The following is an 8,463-nucleotide window of genomic DNA, read 5'->3' on the forward strand; positions in this document are numbered from 1 at the left end:
GCTTGCAAAGAAAGATTTGTAAAAGGAAATGGAATATCTTTTCACAGGTGAGATAATATCGTTTCAAGGTCCATATTGTATATACTTTTCTGTGCGTAAATGATTGTGGTGGATTATATTGAGAGTTTTATGTATATTTTGTCACGGTGCGAGGATAGCATGAAAGGACTCACTTGCTCATCTCTCTGAATATTATCGCTAGCCAAATTTTTTATTTACTTCTTTTGGAATCAACTCATAGCAGTGTATTATCTTTTCTACGTACAATAGTTTTCCTAGTGACCTAGAACTGAAAAGGAAATGGATTATTGCGCTGAAAAGGGAGGGATTCGTGCCAACGCCATATTCCAAGCTTTGTTCAAAGCATTTTGCCAGGCAATGTTTTGTGCAAGAAAGATTCGGTGGCCGCTGGCTTAAGCCGGATGCTATTCCTTCACTATTCGAGTTTCCTCATCATTTGATGAAGAAAAATACAGAAAGGAAACCGCCGAAATCGAGATCGTTATTAAGCGATTCTACACCATGTGAAGCGTTACATCCGGACAGTTTTGGTAAGTTTTTATACTTATTACTCATCTTTTGGATTTATTCATTCCTTGCAGATCATAAAAAAGTTTTTCTCTTCTCAGAATCTGCACAATCCGATGAGATCAGACCACGTGGCGATGGAAATCCTCAAGTGGAATCACCTATACCAGGTAATAGTGTGGTAATTGATGAGCATGTTTTATTTATGTTTAATTATTGGTGTTAGCCATTGCTACGAGCATATTAAAAGGAAAATAAAAGAATAAAAAAATAATACGTTTACGTTGGTCCACAGTATATGTTTTATGTAAGTATTCACTAGTGTATTGCATAAATTGGAATTATTGTTTATTATTATCAAGTAAGGTCAACTTTGGCGTCGTGTGTATTGAATTTTCATAATTATCAAACGGGCTTACAGGAGTTATTTGCATATCATTGAGGAATGCTCATTCGGAACCCAGTAAGAGTTTGAAAGTATACGTACCGTGGAAAAGTACTAGGATTTATGATATGATATACATGGGTAACGTTAGTAAGCAGCTACAATATCATTGGGACGACTTGGGATGCTTCAAAATATGATTAATCTCCATCTATTAGTGTCATTCGGTGATGTCAGCCAAGCATATTTAACATCAGAATTATTGCAGTGAATTACGAAAACAACATTGCTGCTTATCTTCCAATTGGCATTTATTATTTGTTATTCTTGAGTTTACTGTTGTAGGTAAAATTTATTCAACAACAATGATTAGAGAGTGAAAGAGATTAATTTAACTCGAAATACCAACTCGGAATGCAATTCAATGCACAATAACAACATTGAATGGGTTAAATTTGATATATTGCAAGACGGTTGTAGCCAGGATTTGATTTGTATTATGTATTAATAATAATTGTGAAGTTAAGATAGTAATTGTTTGGTCAACAATGTATTGGTGGCAGTTGTTGATTAAATTTATGAAACAAAATTTTGTTGGTGCTTCAAATTGGTAGGATTGTTATGAGAAATCTTCAATAATGTCTAAGTTGGCTTGTTAGGTGATTAATTTGTTTCTATTCTGTCACTAAATACCTCATTGCTGATGATCCATTTGTTCAGTTATGGACTTACTTTATTCTCATTTAGTGGGATTGTTATGAGAACTCTTCAATAATGTCTAAGTTGGCTTGTTAGGTGATTAATTTGTTCCTATTCTGTCACTAAATACCTCATTGCTGATGATCCATTCGTTCAGTTGTGGGCTTACTTTATTCTCATTTAGTGGGATTGTTATGAGAACTCTTCAATAATGTCTAAGTTGGTTTGTTAGGTGATTAATTTGTTTCTATTCTGTCGCTAAATACCTCATTGCTGATGATCCATTCGTTCAGTTGTGGACTTACTTTATTCTCATTTAGTGGGATTGTTATGAGAACTCTTCAATAATGTCTAAGTTGGCTTGTTAGGTGATTAATTTGTTTCTATTCTGTCACTAAATACCTCATTGCTGGTGATCCATTCGTTCAGTTGTGGACTTACTTTATTCTCATTTAGTGGGATTGTTATGAGAACTCTTCAATAATGTCTTAGTTGGCTTGTTAGGTGATTAATTTGTTTCTATTCCGTCACTAAATACCTCATTGCTGATGATCCATTTGTTCAGTTGTGGGCTTACTTTATTCTCATTTAGTGGGATTGTTATGAGAACTCTTCAATAATGTCTTAGTTGGCTTGTTAGGTGATTAATTTGTTTCTATTCTGTCACTAAATACCTCATTGCTGATGATCCATTCGTTCAGTTGTGGACTTACTTTATTCTCATTTAGTGGGATTGTTATGAAAACTCTTCAATAATGTCTTAGTTGGCTTGTTAGATGAATAATTTGTTTCTATTCTGTCACTAAATACCTCATTGCTGAATATCCATTCGTTCAGTTGTGGGCTTACTTTATTCTCATTTAGTGGGATTGTTATGAGAACTCTTCAATAATGTCTTAGTTGGCTTGTTAGATGAATAATTTGTTTCTATTCTGTCACTAAATACCTCATTGCTGATGATCCATTCGTTAAGTTGTGGGCTTACTTTATTCTCATTTAGTGGGATTGTTATGAGAACTCTTCAATAATGTCTTAGTTGGCTTGTTAGATGAATAATTTGTTTCTATTCTGTCACTAAATACCTCATTGCTGATGATCCATTCGTTCAGTTGTGGACTTACTTTATTCTCATTTAGTGGGATTGTTATGAGAACTCTTCAATAATGTCTAAGTTGGCTTGTTAGGTGATTAATTTGTTTCTATTCTGTCACTAAATACCTCATTGCTGATGATCCATTCGTTCAGTTGTGGGCTTACTTTATTCTCATTTAGTGGGATTGTTATGAGAACTCTTCAATAATGTCTTAGTTGGCTTGTTAGATGAATAATTTGTTTCTATTCTGTCACTAAATACCTCATTGCTGATGATCCATTCGTTAAGTTGTGGGCTTACTTTATTCTCATTTAGTGGGATTGTTATGAGAACTCTTCAATAATGTCTTAGTTGGCTTGTTAGATGAATAATTTGTTTCTATTCTGTCACTAAATACCTCATTGCTGATGATCCATTCGTTAAGTTGTGGGCTTACTATATTCTCATTTAGTGGGATTGTTACTGAATTGAAAACTGGCTGAATTGAAAACCTGCAGACACATCACACACATTTTATGTTAGTAGTGCTAATTCTTACATTAGAGTGATATATGACATTATGCCTAGAGTTATCATGATTCTCTTTTCATTGCTAGGACCCTCCAGAGAGAGGAAACGACCTCTTCGGTACCTGGGCGACTTCTCAGAGGTTGAGATGACGTCGCCTACAAAGGCGAGAAAATTTTTGACTCTTGCAAAGGATCAGATTGAATTGCAAAAGAAGAGGATTAAATATTTGCAGACAAAGGAATCAAGGCTGAAGAAACAAATTGATTCTCTTAAGTCCCTTTTAAATGATGTGAAGGGGAAGTTTAATATGAGTGATGGTGCTTGCTCCACTCTAGAGGTAAGATTGACTTAGCCAAAAGGCTCTGCTTGGCCATTGATGAGTAGACTTCTACTTCGTAAATGATTTTTGCATATTTTGATTTTTGATGTGGAGGTTTTTATTCAGTGGGTAACTAACTCCTCTTTGCATTACAGACGTCAGTCCCAGCATGTGTGAAGGAGATGGTTTGCAGAATGGAGCAAGGTGCTTCTCATGCAAAGTATCCGGAGGAGCTGAGGAGCTTTGCATTGACCCTGAACTTCTATAGCGCCAAGGCATACAATTATGTTAGGAGTACTTTCAGCCTTGGTCTCCCTCATCCAGCTACTCTGAGAAAATGGTACAGTGTGGTAGATGGTGCACCTGGCATGACCTCAGAGGCATTAAGTATGCTGAAAATGAAAGCAGATGAGGCAAGGCATGAAGGTAAGAAGATATACTGTGGGCTGATGTTTGACGAAATGGCAATACGGAAGCACGTGGAGTGGGATGGCTCGAATTTCAGTGGCTACATTGATTATGGAACCAATTTAGATGATGACGAATTACCTGTGGCAAAGGAAGCTCTGGTCTTCATGGCCACATGCCTGAATGGAAGCTGGAAGGTACCAGTTTCGTACTACTTGATTGATGGACTCTCTGCCTCAGAAAGAGGTAATTTGGTGCATAGAGTTATTGACGAGTTAAGTGAAACAGGTGTTGAAGTTGTCTCACTTACATTTGATGGGACCAGTACTAATCTGGCCATGGCGAAGTTCCTTGGGGCATCAATTGACCCTGAAAACCTGTCCTCGGAATTTCAGCATGAAGGTACAGGTAAAAATTTATATGTACTGCTAGATGCATGTCACATGCTGAAACTTGTCCGCAATACTTTGGCAAGTAAAGGATGCATTGTTGATGCTGAGGGAGGATTAATTAAGTGGGAATATATTGCTGCCCTACAAAGGTTTCAAGCAAATGAAGGGCTACATGCTGCTAATAAATTGAAACCTGAACACATAAATTGGTTTAGGCAAAAGATGAAAGTTAAAATTGCTGCTCAGACGCTAAGCAATAGTGTTGCGACAGCCTTAGAGTACCTAAACAAAGATCTAAAGGTGGAGGAGTTTAAGGGATCGGAAGCCACTGTCAAATTTATTAGGTACTTCAATAACTTGTTTGATGTTTTAAATAGCAGAAATCTGCTTAGTAAGGGATTCAAGTCGCCTATTAAAATGGCAAATGTAAGTAAGGTGATGCAGTTTTTTGATGATGTATCAGTTTACATCAAAGGGCTGAAGCAGACAGCCAATGGGCCACCACTGTTATTGTCAAACAGGAAGACAGGGTTTTTGGGTTTTTTAATGTGTATTGACAGTGTCAGAAAATTGTCAGTGAAGTTGCTTAGCGATCCCTTTGTTTCATTTATTTTGACTTACAAAATGAGTCAGGATCATTTGGAAACTTTTTTCTCTGCCATAAGAAGCCGGGGAGGGCACAACAACAACCCAACTGCTAGGCAGTTTAAAGCAGCGTACAAACGGATCTTGGTCCATAATAATGTCAAATGTTCCCTGTATGCAAATTGCTTGGCCATTGACAAGACAAATATTCTATTTGTCTCCTCTGGCATTGCAAGTGGTAACCCACATATGGAGATGATCAATAAATTTCATGGGGAAAATGGAGTGAATACAAATATTCTTGCTATTGATGATGATCATCCTTATGCTAGAAATTGTTCGCTGTCATCTCTGAGCCAATATGTATCAGATGTGGTTGAATACATCTCTGGCTTTGTTCAGAAGAAAATTTTGAGCATTTTAAAATGTGAAGAGTGTCTTCAAGAAATTGAGGTCAATCGTGTGCCTGCAAGTGACAGTTTCTTAGCTAGAAAGGATAAAGGTGGCTTATTTGTGCCTTCTAAAGACATTGTTAAAATATGTAAGGTTGGTGAAAGAGTATTTAGAGTGTATGACGGCATGGGAAAAATCACTAAACGGTGTATTCTACCTATTTTAATGACTGAATCCTTGTCACAGGTCACTGATGTGTTTTCCAATCTGAGAATTCACATAACGGATCACTCTCTTGAGGAAAACCATGTGAACAATTTAATTAGAGCTGTGCTTCTGGAATATTTTAAAATACGGCTGCATCACAAGGGACAGCAGCATGCCTCAGAAATGAGACACAATTATGTCCGTAATTTGAACACGAAACTGACCCTGTTCAAAGGTCATTAAATTTTGGGTGTTTTGTGTGTGTACATATATAATGCATTTGACATGGCTTTCCAATGTACATATTCTTGTATCTGCTAGCCTCTTTTGTGCCTTTCTTTTGAGTGCTTATTTTTGATATGCTTCTATTAGTGCTGAGTATTGTGGGATGCTCAAGTCATTCGCTATGAAGCTGCATTATTATATTGTTCATGTGCCTTTCTTTTGAGTGCTTATTTTTGATATGCTTCTATTAGTGCTGAGTATTGTGGGATGCTCAAGACATTCGCTATGAAGCTGCATTATTATATTGTTCATGTGCCTTTCTTTTGAGTGCTTATTTTTGATATGCTTCTATTAGTGCTGAGTATTGTGGGATGCTCAAGTCATTCGCTATGAAGCTGCATTATTATATTGTTCATGTGCCTTTCTTTTGAGTGCTTATTTTTGATATGCTTCTATTAGTGCTGAGTATTGTGGGATGCTCAAGACATTCGCTATGAAGCTGCATTATTATATTGTTCATGTGCCTTTCTTTTGAGTGCTTATTTTTGATATGCTTCTATTAGTGCTGAGTATTGTGGGATGCTCAAGTCATTCGCTATGAAGCTGCATTATTATATTGTTCATGTGCCTTTCTTTTGAGTGCTTATTTTTGATATGCTTCTATTAGTGCTGAGTATTGTGGGATGCTCAAGACATTCGCTATGAAGCTGCATTATTATATTGTTCATGTGCCTTTCTTTTGAGTGCTTATTTTTGATATGCTTCTATTAGTGCTGAGTATTGTGGGATGCTCAAGACATTCGCTATGAAGCTGCATTATTATATTGTTCATGTGCCTTTCTTTTGAGTGCTTATTTTTGATATGCTTCTATTAGTGCTGAGTATTGTGGGATGCTCAAGACATTCGCTATGAAGCTGCATTATTATATTGTTCCTGTGCCTTTCCTTTGAGTGCTTATTTTTGATATGCTTCTATTAGTGCTGAGTATTGTGGGATGCTCAAGTCATTCGCTATGAAGCTGCATTATTATATTGTTCATGTGCCTTTCTTTTGAGTGCTTATTTTTGATATGCTTCTATTAGTGCTGAGTATTGTGGGATGCTCAAGACATTCACTATGAAGCTGCATTATTATATTGTTCATGTGCCTTTCTTTTGAGTGCTTATTTTTGATATGCTTCTATTAGTGCTGAGTATTGTGGGATGCTCAAGACATTCGCTATGAAGCTGCATTATTATATTGTTCATGTGCCTTTCTTTTGAGTGCTTATTTTTGATATGCTTCTATTAGTGCTGAGTATTGTGGGATGCTCAAGACATTCGCTATGAAGCTGCATTATTATATTGTTCATGTGCCTTTCCTTTGAGTGCTTATTTTTGATATGCTTCTATTAGTGCTGAGTATTGTTGGATGCTCAAGACATTCGCTATGAAGCTGCATTATTATATTGTTCATGTGCCTTTCTTTTGAGTGCTTATTTTTGATATGCTTCTATTAGTGCTGAGTATTGTGGGATCCTCAATACATTTGCTATGAAGCTGCATTATTATATTGTTCATGTGCCTTTCTTTTGAGTGCTTATTTTTGATATGCTTCTATTAGTGCTGAGTATTGTGGGATGCTCAAGACATTCGCTATGAAGCTGCATTATTATATTGTTCATGTGCCTTTCTTTTGAGTGCTTATTTTTGATATGCTTCTATTAGTGCTGAGTATTGTGGGATGCTCAGGAAATTTGCTATGAAGTGCATTATTATATTGACCTAGTGACTTTCTTTTGAGTGCTTAAAATAAATTGATGATTGTATTTTACTGTTATTCATAACAAGCTTCTGTGGAAATTAAATCTCATATTAATGCAATATATTGCCTATCTGATTTCTCTAAGGACTACATCCACCTACCTCTCAAATGCTCGGAATATCTTAGAATGTACTTTTCATCTTAATTTAATGTAAAAAGGAGCCATTCCAGGATTCAGGAAAGGAAAATACAATTATGCATTGGATGTTTAACCTTATATCATAGGCATTAAGTTTAGATAGAGCAAGCCTGTTAAGTCTAATATATGTGCCTATATGTACTGAGAACCGGATATTATTTTAATCTTTTCCATAAAGCATTATATTCTTAGTTACATGCATCATACTATGCAACCTTGGACAGAAGAGGCTACTTACATGGTTTCAAGTAGGATTGGGGAAGCTGCTCAAGTGATAGATTTATTTATTAAATGGACTTAAAGGAAAGGAATGCATGGAACAGGTGAAGAAGGTGTGAAAAGATGGATGGGGTTGTATCCCCCCCGCATTGCGCCATTGCTTCCGATAATACGTGAAGGTAAATTTCTTCAGTGCCTCTGATTGAGGAACCATTATGAGAAACAGCTGGTAGGTGGTCATAATATGTACAAGTGGTGCTTTTCTTTACGTATGAGTCATTTCCATATCTAACATTTCATTAAATTTAGGACTGCTTAGTCCCTATTATCGTAATATTACCAGCCTTAAATACCCTTTTCTCAGGCGTAACTTGATGGTACTCGCATAGCATTATGAATGAGAAGGAGTAAGTTCATAATTTCACCTGCAGATACTGCCCAGGTCATAATCATCGTCGCCATATTATCCATTTTTCTCCTCTCTACGCTCAAAAATATAGTAAAATATGCTTGGAAAAGAATAAATTTCACCATTAATGGGAATCCGTTATCCTTTT

The sequence above is a fragment of the Ischnura elegans genome, assembly GCF_921293095.1.
Source record: "Ischnura elegans chromosome 13 unlocalized genomic scaffold, ioIscEleg1.1 SUPER_13_unloc_1, whole genome shotgun sequence".
NCBI lineage: Eukaryota > Metazoa > Arthropoda > Insecta > Odonata > Coenagrionidae > Ischnura > Ischnura elegans.